Source organism: Nicotiana sylvestris, chromosome 11, assembly GCF_000393655.2.
Source record: "Nicotiana sylvestris chromosome 11, ASM39365v2, whole genome shotgun sequence".
Classification (NCBI taxonomy): Eukaryota; Viridiplantae; Streptophyta; class Magnoliopsida; order Solanales; family Solanaceae; genus Nicotiana; species Nicotiana sylvestris.
Window position 1 is genome coordinate 83,887,198 of NC_091067.1, and position 14,488 is coordinate 83,901,685.

General features: G+C 37.4%; 1 pseudogene; it reads left to right on the forward strand.

Annotated features, from left to right (window-relative positions):
- Nucleotides 1-11,889: 11,889 nt before the first annotated feature.
- Nucleotides 11,890-13,148, forward strand: LOC104244311 (secoisolariciresinol dehydrogenase-like; annotated as a pseudogene).
- Nucleotides 13,149-14,488: the final 1,340 nt, after the last annotated feature.

Here is a 14,488-nt window from a genome sequence, read left to right on the forward strand (position 1 = left end):
CCAAATAGGATGTATAGCTAATGCTTGCATAACTAATGCATAAGTTCAAAATGTGTACCAAAAAATGTATTATTAATATACAAAGCTAATGCATGCATTATTTTATCTAATGCGTCCTACCAAACGACCCCTAAAAGTATTGATGTTAGCTTCAAAATAGAAGCAAGTGAAAAATATTACCAGAATCCCAGAAATACTGGGGACTGCCGAAATCGGGGTAACATGTTATGAATTCAAAAGTTCAATCATTATAGGTCACCTCAAGCCAGGTTCGGGGACTATACATCAAGCCCCATGGAAATAAGAGTTACGGGTTAGCCACATGAATTAGCAACTCACTAATTTGGAGAATGTAATTTTTCTTACTTGGTCAAATGTATTTTTGTGAGAAAGGAATAATTGATTTTTTTTGTTTTCATCTATCTCTTATTGCTTGTCCAAATAGTTTGGTGTTTCCTTTATTTGTATGTTATGAAAATATCAAATAATTGTGCTGGAATGAACCATAGACGTCCTTTTCAAGAGCGTCGTAAACATATGATCCTCTCTTATAAAATCTTTCTAGTAGAAAGGTTAAAAATTGGAATCTAGAATACCCGGTAATAAAATCAACCGGATGCGAAATTTTTCGTACATTATCGATAAAAAAGCATGATCAAAAAATATCTTTTTGCTAACTTAAAATTCGAAGAAGTTAAAGTAATTCAAAGTATAAAGTGAAGGAAAAACAATATTTTTATTTTAATTTCCATGCCGAGAATAGAGCCCAGAGAGGGTACAAGAGTTCGGAAAAAACAAAAAACCAAAATATCTTTATAAGGTAAATTAATCTGCTAGATTATAAGAAGCCGAGGTCTTGGAGGCCTCAAAGGTTGGAGCATTTTCTGGAATCACACTTTTCGGAGCAAAAGGTCTTGAGTCTTTGTCTGGAGTTGATGGATCTAAGGCTTGCTCATGTATTCCTTCATCATCATGCTCAAGCTCTACACCTTCATCTTCATCTTCATCTTCAAGTTCATAAGATTCAGAGCTGGTTCATGTGGAACTTAAAATAGAAGGCCGGGCGGGCATATTATCGAAGGAGATTATTTCTAGGGTACGAGCCTCGGTAATGCAGTTCTCTATGTTCTCAATGCCGATTTTGACGTCCTCCAGAGATTTTCTTCACATTCTATAGACAACATGAGTCTTCAAGCACAAAGGACTCCTCTTGAGCTCAGAATCTTGCTCGGAGCTCTGGATTGCTTATTATGTCACTCATTTTCGACCTTCAAAATCCTATAGGTCTCCGCCAGGTCAGAATTAGTCTTTGCATGCTCCCAATTTTGTTCCATGACCTTTTAGAGCCTTTTCTCTATTTTGGCCCTTTTTTCCTTTGGCTGCGGTAGATTCCTCGGTCTTAGAATGCAAGTCTGTTTCCAAGGCCCAGATCCTTTCCATGGAAGCTGACTCCCATTCAGCAGCCGAAGTAAGAGCATCTTGTAGCTCCGTCCACTTTCCCTTCAGCTTGGCAAGTTCATCATGAAGTTGTGTGACTTCTTGGCTGTGAGCTATTTTTTTGTTTCTCCATTTGCTCCAACAAGACCTCAAGCTCTTCCATTTGGGAAAATTTGCCCTCTAAGCTCAGCAAGTCGATCACGCTCATATTGAAATTCTTGCTTCTCCAAAAACATCCTTTGGGAGACCCTCAAAAGTAAGAATATTGGCCTAAATGATAAAGTTTAAAGTAAGCAGGGAAAAAGAAAGAAAAAAAAAGCAAAAAGTTCTTGAGCAGAGAGATGCATGCTATTGTTGATAAGACACTTAGCAGAAAGAGCGTTCAATTTCTTACAGTCCTTCTAAGTAGCCAGGGTTTTCATATAATTTTTCTACCCAACCAGCTTAGAGAGAATGCGACATTCATCCGGAACCATAATGGTAACACTATGTTTAACATTAGGGTCCCGAATTGGAGCCGAAAAAGTGCTCTCCATGTTCCCGTTATCTGGTGACCGGGAAGGGGTGGGGGTGGGGGGTGTTAGAGAACGAATACCTTGCCTCGATCTACAAGTGAATGTTGTTAGAGAAGAGGTTGGGAAAACACTTGAAGTATTATTTCTTTGACCGCTACTAGCAACGGGAACCCCAAAGGTAGAGTTGACAATTTCAGCTATATCAAAATCTTGAAATAGTCTCTCTGTCTCCTCTGGATGGACTGTTTGGGTTCTTTTTTTCTTTTTCTTTGAAGAGACGCTGCTTCAACATCATCTTCGGTTTCTTTTTCGTTAAGGACCACTGTATCCAGCCCTGCAGGGATCGCCTCCGAGACAGGAGGCTATGTTTTTTCCCTAACTTTGGAAGAGAGCTTTCTTCTAGCTCTTGAGGTCGGGGACTGGCGGATGATGCAGCTCCACAGGAAGAAGATTCCGCTTCACGAGCCCCTTTTTGGTCAATGACTTTTTAAGTTGTTGTTGAGTCACCTTTGGGTCAAATGAAATCTCGACGACCGAGCAAACAGATGATCCCTTGGAAGGCCTTAAAATAAAAATAAAAATAAAAATGCAAAATCACAAGTCTATTGCAAAAGAAGGTGCATGCTAGTGAGGAGGTTTAATGAATGTATTCTCACCATGATTCTTAAACATCTAATTTTTCTTTATTGAAATTTCTTTCACACGTACGCAGTTCTCGGAGTTCTGGTATGAAAGAATCCAAAACCTTTTGAACCCACCGGGGTAGGCCTTCAACTACTAAAGGGACCCAATAGGTAGCTTAAAAAAAGAAGAGAAACAAGCGCAAAGAGGATGGAAAATCTTACCAAAAAAACATGCATATAAGAGAACGAACGAGTATAGTTCCATGTATCGAGAATTGAAGGTCCTGACGAGGGTATGATGTCCTTGGAAGTGAAGGCAACAAACTTTTCCATCCAATCACGGTCATTGTCATAACCCAAACTGGTGATAATGGCATTATGACCACGCCTGATGAGTTTGATCATGCCTCCTCGGATGATCTTGGGAGAGTAGATGGATTAGGTGTGCAAGGGAGAGACTTTTTTTGTGCCCAAGAGGTTAGATACTGTAGGCAAGCTGCCATACGTCATACTACCGGACCTACTTAAGCTAAGCAGACTTGGTAACTCCAGCAAAAGTCAAGGATGACTGGATGAATTTCGTGCCCGAGCCTGAGGGTGAAAGGATATATATAAGTAAAAGTATACCCAGATTTACTGAAGGTTACCCTCTCCACGTCTAGACGAGCCAACACTTGCATATTTTCTAGCCAAAATCTTGTTTCACAATAGGAATGTTGGCCAGTCAAATAGAAGAAGGGTACTCGCCGATCATTCTATCCCCGTCATTTTTCATTTTTTGGGTTTGAGGGAGTCCCTGGATTTGGAGATCCTTATCAAAAGACCATTCTTTAGGAATGATCATGTTCATAGTGGAGGGGTTCCACTGATGTAAATCCCAACGCCGACAATTATTGGAAGTGGTTTATAGTCGGTTTGGCCAAGCTTTTCAAGACAAAAAAAGTATTTTTTTTTTTCAAAAGCATTTTTTTTTCTAATTTGAGGTGTTTGGCCAAGCTTATTTGGAAAAAAAAAGTGTTTTTGGGAAGATGCAGAAGCAGTTTCAGAGAAGCAGAAAAAAGTAGCTTCTTTCCAAAAGTAGAAGCAGAAGCAGTTTTGGCTTTTCTTCTTACCTAAAATACCCTTAACAAAATATAGTATATACCAAAATAACCCTTAAACCTAATACTTAGGATATTAATTTATAAATATTTCTTCTTATTTTTAGGAAACTTTCTAATATATAGTGACTTTAGGGGTGAATGCTTTTATATTTGTTGAAGGAATTTTAATATATTTAACTTATATTAAAAGAATTAAGTACTTTTAAATTTTATTTTCATATTTTACTTAAATAAAATGATTTTTTTAATTATTGCATGTAATAACAAAATTTTGATATTATTTATTTATTTATAATATTAATTATTAAGTAAATCTATTCATGTCCTTATTCGTAATTTGATACTTAAAAGCACTTTCTAAAAAGCTTGGCCAAACACAAATTATTTCTCAAAAGTGCTTTTCAGACTGATTAGCCAAACACAAACTGATTCTCTTCAAAAGTACTTTTTTCAAAAGCACTTCTCAAAATAAGCTGATTTCTCTAGCTTGGCCAAACAGGCTATTAGCCAGGACTCACCATGTTTGACGATAGCAGAAGGGTTATCAATGGTGGAAATTGGAGTGCATGGAGAAGACATGGTGAAATAGATCGAAGTTTAACGGAAAAGACAGGAAAAATTTCTGGTAATCGGAAGCTCTACTAGAAAAAATAGATTGCAAAGATTTGAAGAGTGTTGATGGAATTAAGAAAGAGTAAAGTAAAAAGTGAAAAGAGGGGTAAGTTTATAGATGGTCTTCGAACCAAAGTCACCATTACCTCGGTAACTGCAAAACTGCTCATCAAATCACGAAGAGACACGTTTTATTATCAATAAATGCAAAGAGACCTGCATCACTTTTTAGTGTCAAAAACCATTCAATAACTTTTCTACCGAGAAATGAGAGACCTTATCTATTTTTCGGTCATGTAAAGTTGATCATCGATAAGTTGGGGACTATCTATATTGGCTAAATTTTAGAGTCCAGAGGTAGACACCTCACGAGCAGACATATGACAGTGATGACATGATATAAGTGTGTCAGCAGCCAAATAATATCGAATAGAGTCATATGATCAGTATTATATAAAATAGTTTTCCGGAGCGTCCCGAAGGAATGGATTTAAAAAAAAAAAAACAACAGTTGAAGGAATTTAAATTAAAGGGGCAGTCGTTATAGAAGATCTCAACATTTATTCCCAACATTATGCAGCCGTTTAGAGGGAATTTTATTCGTCCGTAAGAGGGCAAGATTTAGGAATCTAGTCTCTCTAAATCTAGAATAGAGGTATTTGTACTCATTGGAAAGAGACGATCTAAAAGAACCATCAAGAACACACTTTCCTTCTTTCATTTTCATAGTTCTATACAAAAATATTTGCCTAAGCTTCGTTATTAACCTCGCTCCGGTGAACCTAATCTGAAATCTAGGCTTGTTCATTCTTAGAGCCCGTTTGGCCATGAATTTTTTTTTTCACTTTTTTCGAAATCAGTATTTGGCCATAAAATTTTCAATTTTCACTTGAAGATAAATTTTTTAATTTTTCAAAAATATGAAAAACTCCAAAATGCTATTTTTCAAATTTTTTACTTATATCACTCATAAAAATTCAAAAATAACCCAAAATTATATTCATGTCCAAACACAACTCTAATTTTCAAATATCATTTTCATTTGAAAAAAAAAAAATTACTTTTTTTTTTCCAGAATTTTACAATTCTTATGTCCCCCACTTAGTATCCTTTACTTTGCTACTTTTCATTTATGGTTTTGCTAATCAAATCATCTTAATTCACCTGTTTATAAACTATTTATACAAATTCATTTGTATTTTTTTTACGGGTAAACACAAAATCAATTAAAAGTGGAAAAGTTCTGGGTTGACAGCAGATGCAGGTTCAACTGCAAAGTGCAACCAATATGCAAAACTATCGCATAAAATGTTACTTCAACAAATGGACTTCAATAGATGTGCTTGAAAATGAGGAAGATACTTTTGTTAGTGAATTGTATTAGTACTGGCAATTAAATGGGCCTTAATTGATTCTTTGTGCCATTATCAAATTGTTAAGGTGCAGTTGGAAGTTGACTATTTAATTACGATATACCAACATCCAAATCCTTTAAAATTAAAATACTAGGTTACGTTCATGCATGCATCGAGTACAGATGGGAAAGGATTAGCTCCAGACTTATAATTAGTCTACATTTCTCTCTATTTCTTTTCATTTCTTGTTATTATCCTTTCTTCCTACAGTCTCTTCTTTCTTTTAGAAAATTCAATCGTTCTTATTGCTTTTTTCGAAACAGTTTCATATAACAAAAGTTCCCTCTTTAAATTAGTTATTAGTCTTGACCTGAGTTACGAATTGAAAGGCTAAATGAGTAATAGCGAGATTTACTTGTAATTACCTACGATAAGTAACATGTGTAACTATTACTGAACTTAAAGTAATCTACATCAACAGATAATTACCCACCTACCAAAGACAGATACAGTTTAACAGTGCTTCATATTAATATTATCATCTCTATTACTAGTTACTCTACCTATGTCTCTAGTTCTTTTACTATTATTACTATTTCTAGGTAATCAAGATTTGACCTTTCAAGCTCTTCCCTCTATTTAAAGAGCGGAGACCTAATTTTGAAGAACAAGCAAATGTTAGGAAAGTTATCCACATAGCTGTGTGCACGATGCACGCAATCTAATATTTTAAAGGATTTAATTACATATTTAATACTCCAACTGGACGATAACAAATAGATAGTGGCACAAATAATAATAGTACTAATACAATTCACTAACAAAAGTATCTTCCTCATTTTCAAGCACTTCTAGCTGAATAATTCCATGGCCTTGAGCTTCTCCTCCATCGGCTCCATTGCTAAGAGATATGCTTATTTTGTCATCTTAATTTCCCCTAATGTTGGGCTCCTCTCCAATATATGGTCCCATTTTAATTGTTCCGCTGCATGCATTCTTTGGAATATTACATATTAGGGAGTGCACCCTTTTTATATTATTACTCTATGTATTTCATTTTTATGTAGCACTACCTTTTTATTAGTTCGTTTCAAAAACAATATCATTATTTTCTATTTGAATACAATTTATAAATTTTTCATTTTATCATTAATGATATATTTTTTCTTTTTACATAAATGTCATATATGGCCGTTAAAAACTCACAAATTGAGTGTCTTTTTTTTTTCTTTCTTAAAACTCCTTGTTGAGATCAGACTGAGAATGAGGGAGTATTACTCTTTCCCACCAAAATTCACAAAGATCATAAGAAGAAATCACCTGATCTATTTAACGTGTTGAGACTTATTCTTCTTCTAATGATCATATTTAGCACATTTGTATGAAATCACATGGAGCTAGCGGAATTTGTGAAACCGCAGGGAAATCACATGGAGAAATCACAGTTGTATTAGGCTCGAAGGGAAACTCGATCGCATTCATAACTGGTGGCGCTAGCGGAATTTGTGAAACCGCAGCAAGACTTTTCATCAAACATGGTGCAAAAGTAGTGATTGCAGACATCCAAGACGATCTTGGCCAATCCATCATAGACGAAATCGGTGAAAAGGGAGTTGTTTCCTACATACACTGTGATGTAAAAGTGGAAAAAAATGTTGAAAATGCAGTGGACATGGCTGTTGGGATAAATCCGCTACAAAAATAATATTCACGATAATAAAAGCGGAATAAGAACATAGCACCGAGATGTGGTAATTAACAAGAAAAAAAAAAGTAACAACGACACCAAGATTTTTACGTGGAAAACCCTTTTGAATAAGGGAAAAAACCACAGCCTGAGAAGAGCAACTGATATCACTATAGCAAGGAATTTTATACTTTGTAGGTCCGAGTAAAATACTCAAAAGGCCACTACAACACTCAAAAGAAATAACCCTCTTTTGATATTCCCACCTCACTACAATGTCACCCACTCTCTATTTTTCTCACACACTATTTTCTTATACCCTGTCTCTGAAACTTCACTCTTTCTTTCTAACTCTCAGATATATTTTTCTTCCGAGATTAGTATGTCGAGATGAGAGCTGAAGCTCTCCTTTTACAGGCAGAGCTTCACTCTCTCACGCCTACTACATTTGACATTTTCTACCTGCAGATCTAATATGCCTACCGAATTTGACAAATGCAAAAGATATGATGGCTGCCAACTTTGAAAACAATCAACAAGGAAGAAAAGTCTTCCTTAATTAATGGGATGGACCCCACAAATCTCTCCCCCAGTCTCATTCACCTGAAGGAGGTAGCACCGGAGATTCTAGTTTGAGCGCATGCCGACAAGTTCTTTGCAAAGCTCGAACTTGTCTCTTGGTACTACCTTGGTTAGCATATTCGCAAGATTTTCACTTGTGTGAATCTTTTTGACCTGTAAAGATTTGTTCTCCACCTGCTCACGAATCCAATGATATCTCACATCTACATACTCCTTTTGATGCAATTCCAGCTCTTGAAGAAATCGCCTGAGCCATATCATCTCCTTGCCAGTTTCTGTAGCAGCAATGTACTCTGCTTCAGTTGTTGAAAGTGCAATACACTTCTGCAACTTAGACTGCCATGATATAGCTCCCCTTAAAATGTAAACAAATATCCAGTAGTGGATTTTCTGTTATCAATGTCACCTGACATATCAGCATTTGTATAGCCTTTCAAGATTGGATCAGATCCTTCAAAGCACAAACAATCTCCCGTGGTACCTCTCAGGTACCTGAGTATCCACTTGACTGCTTCCCAATGTTCCTTTCCAGGATTTTCAAGAAACCTGCTGACAATACCAACTGTATGAGCAATATCAGGTCTAGTGCATATCATTACATACATCAAGCTTCCGACTGCTGAAGAATAAGGAACTCTAGCCATGTTCCCTTTCTCCTCCTCTATTGTAAGACACATCTTTTTGCTCAACTTTAGATGACTAGCAAGAGGTGTGCTGACTGGCTTAGCATTCTTCATGTTGAAGCGTTCTAGTACACGTTCAATATACTTCTCCTGAGATAGCCACAACTTTCTACTTGTTCTCTCTCGAACTATCTTCATCCCTAGAATTTGTTGTGCTGGGCCCAAGTCCTTCGTATCAAATGACTTGGACAAATCTCTCTTCAACTTTGCTATTAGCCCCTTGTCTTTTTCTACAATTAACATGTCATCCACATACAACAATAATATAATAAAGTTATTCTTAGAAAATCTTTTGAAGTATACACATGGATTAGAATAGGTCTTTAGGTATGTTTGACTTTTCATGAATGAGTCAAACTTCATGTACCACTGCCTTGGCGCCTGCTTCAATCCATAAAGAATCTTATTCAATTTGCACACCATATGTTTCTTTCCAGCTGCTTCAAATCCTTCTGGTTGCTCCATATAAATCTCATCTTCCAAATCTCCATGAAGAAATGCAGTTTTCACATCCAACTGCTCCACTTCAATATCTAGGCTAGCTGCTAAGCTCAAAATTGTTCGAATATAAGTCATTTTAACAACAAGTGAGAAAATTTCGTAAAAAAAAATACCTTTCTTTTGTTCGAAGCCTTTAACCACCAATCGAGCTTTGTATCTGACCAACTTGCCATTTCCATCTTTCTTGAGTTTAAAGACCCATTTGCATTTGAGTGGTCTTTTACCCTTTGGAAGTTCAACCAACTTGTATGTGCCATTTTTTTGTAGAGATTCTATCTCTTCTTGCATGGCTTTCATCCACTGGTTCTTTTCTAGATGGGACATCACCTCCTTAAGACTTTCTGGCTCCCCCTCATCACTGATGAGTACATACTCTGTGGAAGGGTACCTGTATGACTCTACCCTTGGCCTCTCTGATCTTCTCAGAGGCTGAGGTTGTTCTTCATCCTGAGTGGGGTGCTCTACTTCCTCGATACTTTCATCAAGTTGCTCCCCCTGCTCTACAACCTCGTCGGTCATACTTTTTGCACTTGTGGGATTGTTAGAAGTAGAAAGAATAGTAACAGGATTAGGAATTATACCATTCTTCGCCTTTTCTGACATATCAGCAGCAGTTCCGACTTCACTTTCTCGGAAGACTACATCTCTGCTTCTGATGACCTTCTTCCTTACAGGATCCCACAATCTGTACTCAAACTCTTCATCTCCATATCCGATAAATATGCAGGGAACAGATTTATCATCCAGCTTTGTTCTTTGCTCTTTTGGTACATGTGCAAAAACTCTGCAACTGAACACCTTCAGATGCGAGTAGGACACCTCCTTGTTGGTCCAAACTCTTTCTGGGATGTCAAACGCCAATGGAACTGATGGACTCCTATTGATCAGGTAACAGGCTGTCTAAACTGCTTCACCGCAGAATGACTTAGGCAGTTTAGCCATTCTGAGCATGCTTCTCACCTTCTCCATAATGGTGCGGTTCATCCTCTCGGCTACGATATTGTGATGTGGGGTTCCAGGAACTGTCTTTTCATATCTGATACCATGACTTGAACAGTACTCTTCAAATTCCCTTGAAGTGTACTCACCTCCATTGTCACTTCGGAAACACTTTAGCTTTCGACTCGTCTCCCTTTCTACTAGAGCATGAAACTTCTGGAAAACTTGAAACACCTGATCTTTGGTTTTTAAAATATAAACCCGTAGTTTTTGTGAAGCATCATCAATAAAAGTAACAAAATATTTGTTACCGCCCATTGATTCAATTTTCATTGGGCCACAAACATCAGAATATACTAAATCAAGTATATTCAATTTTCTTTCAGACGATGTCTGAAATGAGACTTTATGTTGCTTACCAAATAAACAGTAGTCACAAGGTTTTACCGTTGTACCTTTGGCATAAGAAATGAGTGATTTATTGGCAAGAATTTGCAATCCTTTCTCGCTCATATGACCCATTCTTTTGTGCCACAAATCTGCAGAAATCTCATCTTGTGCCGCGTTCAATTTACCTTGGCATATTTCTATATTTGTCCTGTACAACATGCCACGAGCAACTCCCTTTGCAGTCACCAATGATCCCTTAATGAATCTCCACTTTTGATTTGCAAAATAGTTCTCGTATCCATCTCGGTCTAAAGCAATTCCCGAGATCAAGTTCATCCACAAATCAGGTACATGCCGCACATCCTTTGGAACCAATGTACATCCGATATTTGTCTTGATACAAATATCACCAATCCCTGCAATCTTTGAGTAACTTGGGTTACCCATTCTCACTGTGCCGAAATCAGCTGCTACATATCTGCAAAAAAGATCTCTTACCGGTGTGGCATGGTATGATTCCTTTGTGTCAACCACCCATTCCGACTTTGGACCTGACAGGTGCATGCATTCCTCTTTCTCATTTATAAAGAGAACAACATTATTATTATTTTGCACCATGGCGGCTGTGTTGTCGTCATTCTTCTGGCCACTAGTTTCACCTTTGCCCTTCCTTGGATTTGAGCAATCTCTTTTGAAGTGACCTGGTTGATCACAATTGTAGCAATTTCTGGCTCTTGATTTGGATCGGTTCTTTGACTTCCCACGAGCTCCGAATCTACCATAGTTGCTCGAACTCCTTTGATAACTCCTGCTTCTACTTTCTGTGATGAGAGCTTGTCCTTGATTTTCAGACTTCTTTCTCATCTTCTCATTGAGTAGAAGAGCCGATGTGACATCTTTCAACTCAATAGTAGTCTTACCCTGCAGGATGGTTGTTGCCAAATTATCGTACGAAGATGGCAACGAGTTCAATAGCAAGATGGCTTTATCTTCTTCCTTGATTTTCACTCCGAGGTTGGCAAGCTGTGTGATTAGTCCGTTAAATACAATTAAATGTGATAAAAAATTCGTACATTCACCCATGTGTAGGGCGTATAACTGCTTCTTCAGGTAAAATTTATTTGTCAGCGTTTTAGACATGTATAGGCTTTCCAACCTTGTCTTAATTCCACGTGCAGTGTCTTCATCAATGATTTATTTACCACATTATCTGATAAGTGCAACCTGATTGCACTAGCAGCTCTTTCATCCAAGTCAGCCCAATCCTCAGCTTTTATGGTATCAGGCTTTTTGGCATCAACATCTAGTACCTTGTATAAATCTTGTTGAATGAGCAGATCCCTCATTCTTCTTTGCCATGTTGAGAAACCGTTATCTTCGTTGAATTTTGCTACTTCGTACTTTACTCCGAACATTTTTATTTTCACCGAGTATAGTACTACCGATAGTGAATAGTATTTCAATGAACGAGCAGAACCTTTGCTTTGATACCAGTTGTTGGGAATAAACCCGCTACAAAAATAATATTCACGATAATAAAAGTGGAATAAGAACGTAGCATCGAGATACGGTAATTAACAAGAATAAAAAAGTAATAACGACACCAAGATTTTTACGTGGAAAACCCTTTTGAATAAGGAAAAAAATCACGGTCCTGAGAAGAGCAACTGATATCACTATAGCAAGGAATTTTACACTTTGTAGGTCCGAGTAAAATACTCAAAAGGCCACTACATCACTCAAGAAATAACCCTCTTTTGATATTCTCACCTCACTGCAATATCATCCACTCTCTATTTTTCTCACAGACTATTTACTTATACCCTGTCTGTAAAACCTCACTCTTTCTTTCTAACTCTTAGATATATTTTTCTTCTGAGATTGGTGTGTCGAGATGAGAGCTGAAGATCTCCTTTTTTAGGCAGAGCCTCACTCTCTCACGCCTACTACATTTGACATTTTCTACCTGCAGATCTACTATGCCTACTGAATTTGATAAATGCAAAAGATACATGACTGCCAACTTTGAAAACAATCAACAAGAAAAGTCTTCCTTAATTAATGAGATGGACCCCATAAAATTTCCAAATACGGGAAGCTTGACATTATGTTCAACAATGCTGGAATTCCTGAGGAACTTAATTCCACAATCCTAAATGTCGACTACTACGACAATTTCAAAAGCGTAATTGACGTGAACGTCTTTGGAGCTTTCATGTGTGCGAAGCATGCTGCCCGTGTGATGATTCCAGCCAATAAAGGCAGCATTTTCTTCACTTCCAGTGCTGCCTCAGTCACTCATAGCGGCGTCGATCACACATATTTGGCATCAAAGCATGCCGTACTGGGGCTTGCCAAGAATTTGGGTGTGGAATTGGAACAACATGGAGTTAATTAGAGTTAATTGTGTTTCTCCATTTTGTGTGGCAACTCCAATGTTGAGGAATGCTTTCGGAAAAGCTGAAGAATTTGTGTCCGAAGTCGCAAAATTGGAAGGGACAATCTTGGAGGCTGAAGATGTTGCAGAAGCAGCGTTATATATTGCTAGTGATGAATCCAAGTAAGTAAGCGGGACGAATCTTGTGATTGATGGTGGACATAGTACTACCAATGTTGCTCTCAAAGAAGGCATTAGGAGGTTGCATTTTCGAATGAATAAAGTTTCATTTAGATCTAAAGTTTGGGGCGTTTAGTATTTAATGTCCCGTACGTAACGAATACTCTCTCCGGTCCAAAATAAGTGCTTTTTTGGATGTTTTCACACAGATTAAGAAATTCACCTTTTAGCATTAATTAGTAATAGAATTGACCATATTAACCTTTATTATCTCACATAAATACTCCTAACACATATTTCAACACTATTTACTCCAAGGGCAATATAGGAAAAACATAATTAATTCATTCTTGAAATATGAAAAAATCACTTATTTTGGACCGGAGGGAGTAATAAGTAACGTCTAGAAGAAAAGAAAAATCTACAAAAAAATATAGTACCGAGAATATTTTCATGGTAGCCCTTCTACTCCTATTTATTTCTTGTATTTCGATATTTTCTGAATTCTTCTGTCAAAGTTATTTCTTGAGGAAGTTTTAGAATAAGTAAACAATGATCTTACCTTGGACATAGCAATTCTAGTTCAGTCTTATTATGTTTTTTGAGTAGGGTTATTGCCTGTTTTGAGTTTCATGTTGGGTTTTTCTTATTACGAGAGAGGTTTCCCAGTTGCATATGTTTCATATACAAGCGCTGAAGTTGAGTTTTGCATACGGTCAAAATCGGGCATGCCTAAATTTGTATAACTAACCAATATTGGGGAGGCAGATCAAGGCTCGACCTCAGTTATTTCGGACCATAGTGCGGAGAAGAAATGGTAAGATCATGGCTCAATGACCGATCAAGATCAGGACCGGCCGTGATCAAGACCAAAGCAAGAAAGAAAACGAGCAAGATCGAAGGAAGCTTGCTAAGTCGAGTAACAGAAAGCCAAGATATCCACGATCGGGCAAGGATCGTGGCGGAAATCTCAGCACGTATCAAGCCAAGGCCGGTTATTTCGCCTATCATGGGATTAACTTCTGTAATTAGAATTATACCATAAAAAGGATTCCTCTACTATATGTCACGACCCTAAACCCAAACCCGGTCGTGATGGCGCGTCTCGTAAAGACAAGGCCAACCGACACACTTCCAATTCACTTTAAGTAGTTAGAATAATAAATATTAAGTCTTTAATAGAAATAAAATCCCAAAATAACAGTATAAGTTGCGGAATTAAAACTAACACAGCCCGACATCGGAGTGTCACCAGTCATGAGCATCTAAAACAATACTAAGTCTGAAAGTCTACTCCACTACTAAAATAACCGAATCAGAAAGGAAATAAGATAGAGGGAGGTTGCACTGGGCCGCGAATCGTCAAGCAGCTACCTAATAAACCTCTGAAGATCTGCTGGATCTATCAACCCTCAATAGCAGGACCTATAGCGCCCGAATCTGCACACAGAAGTGCAGGGAGTAAAGTGAGTACTTCCAACTCAGTGAGTAATAAGAATAAATG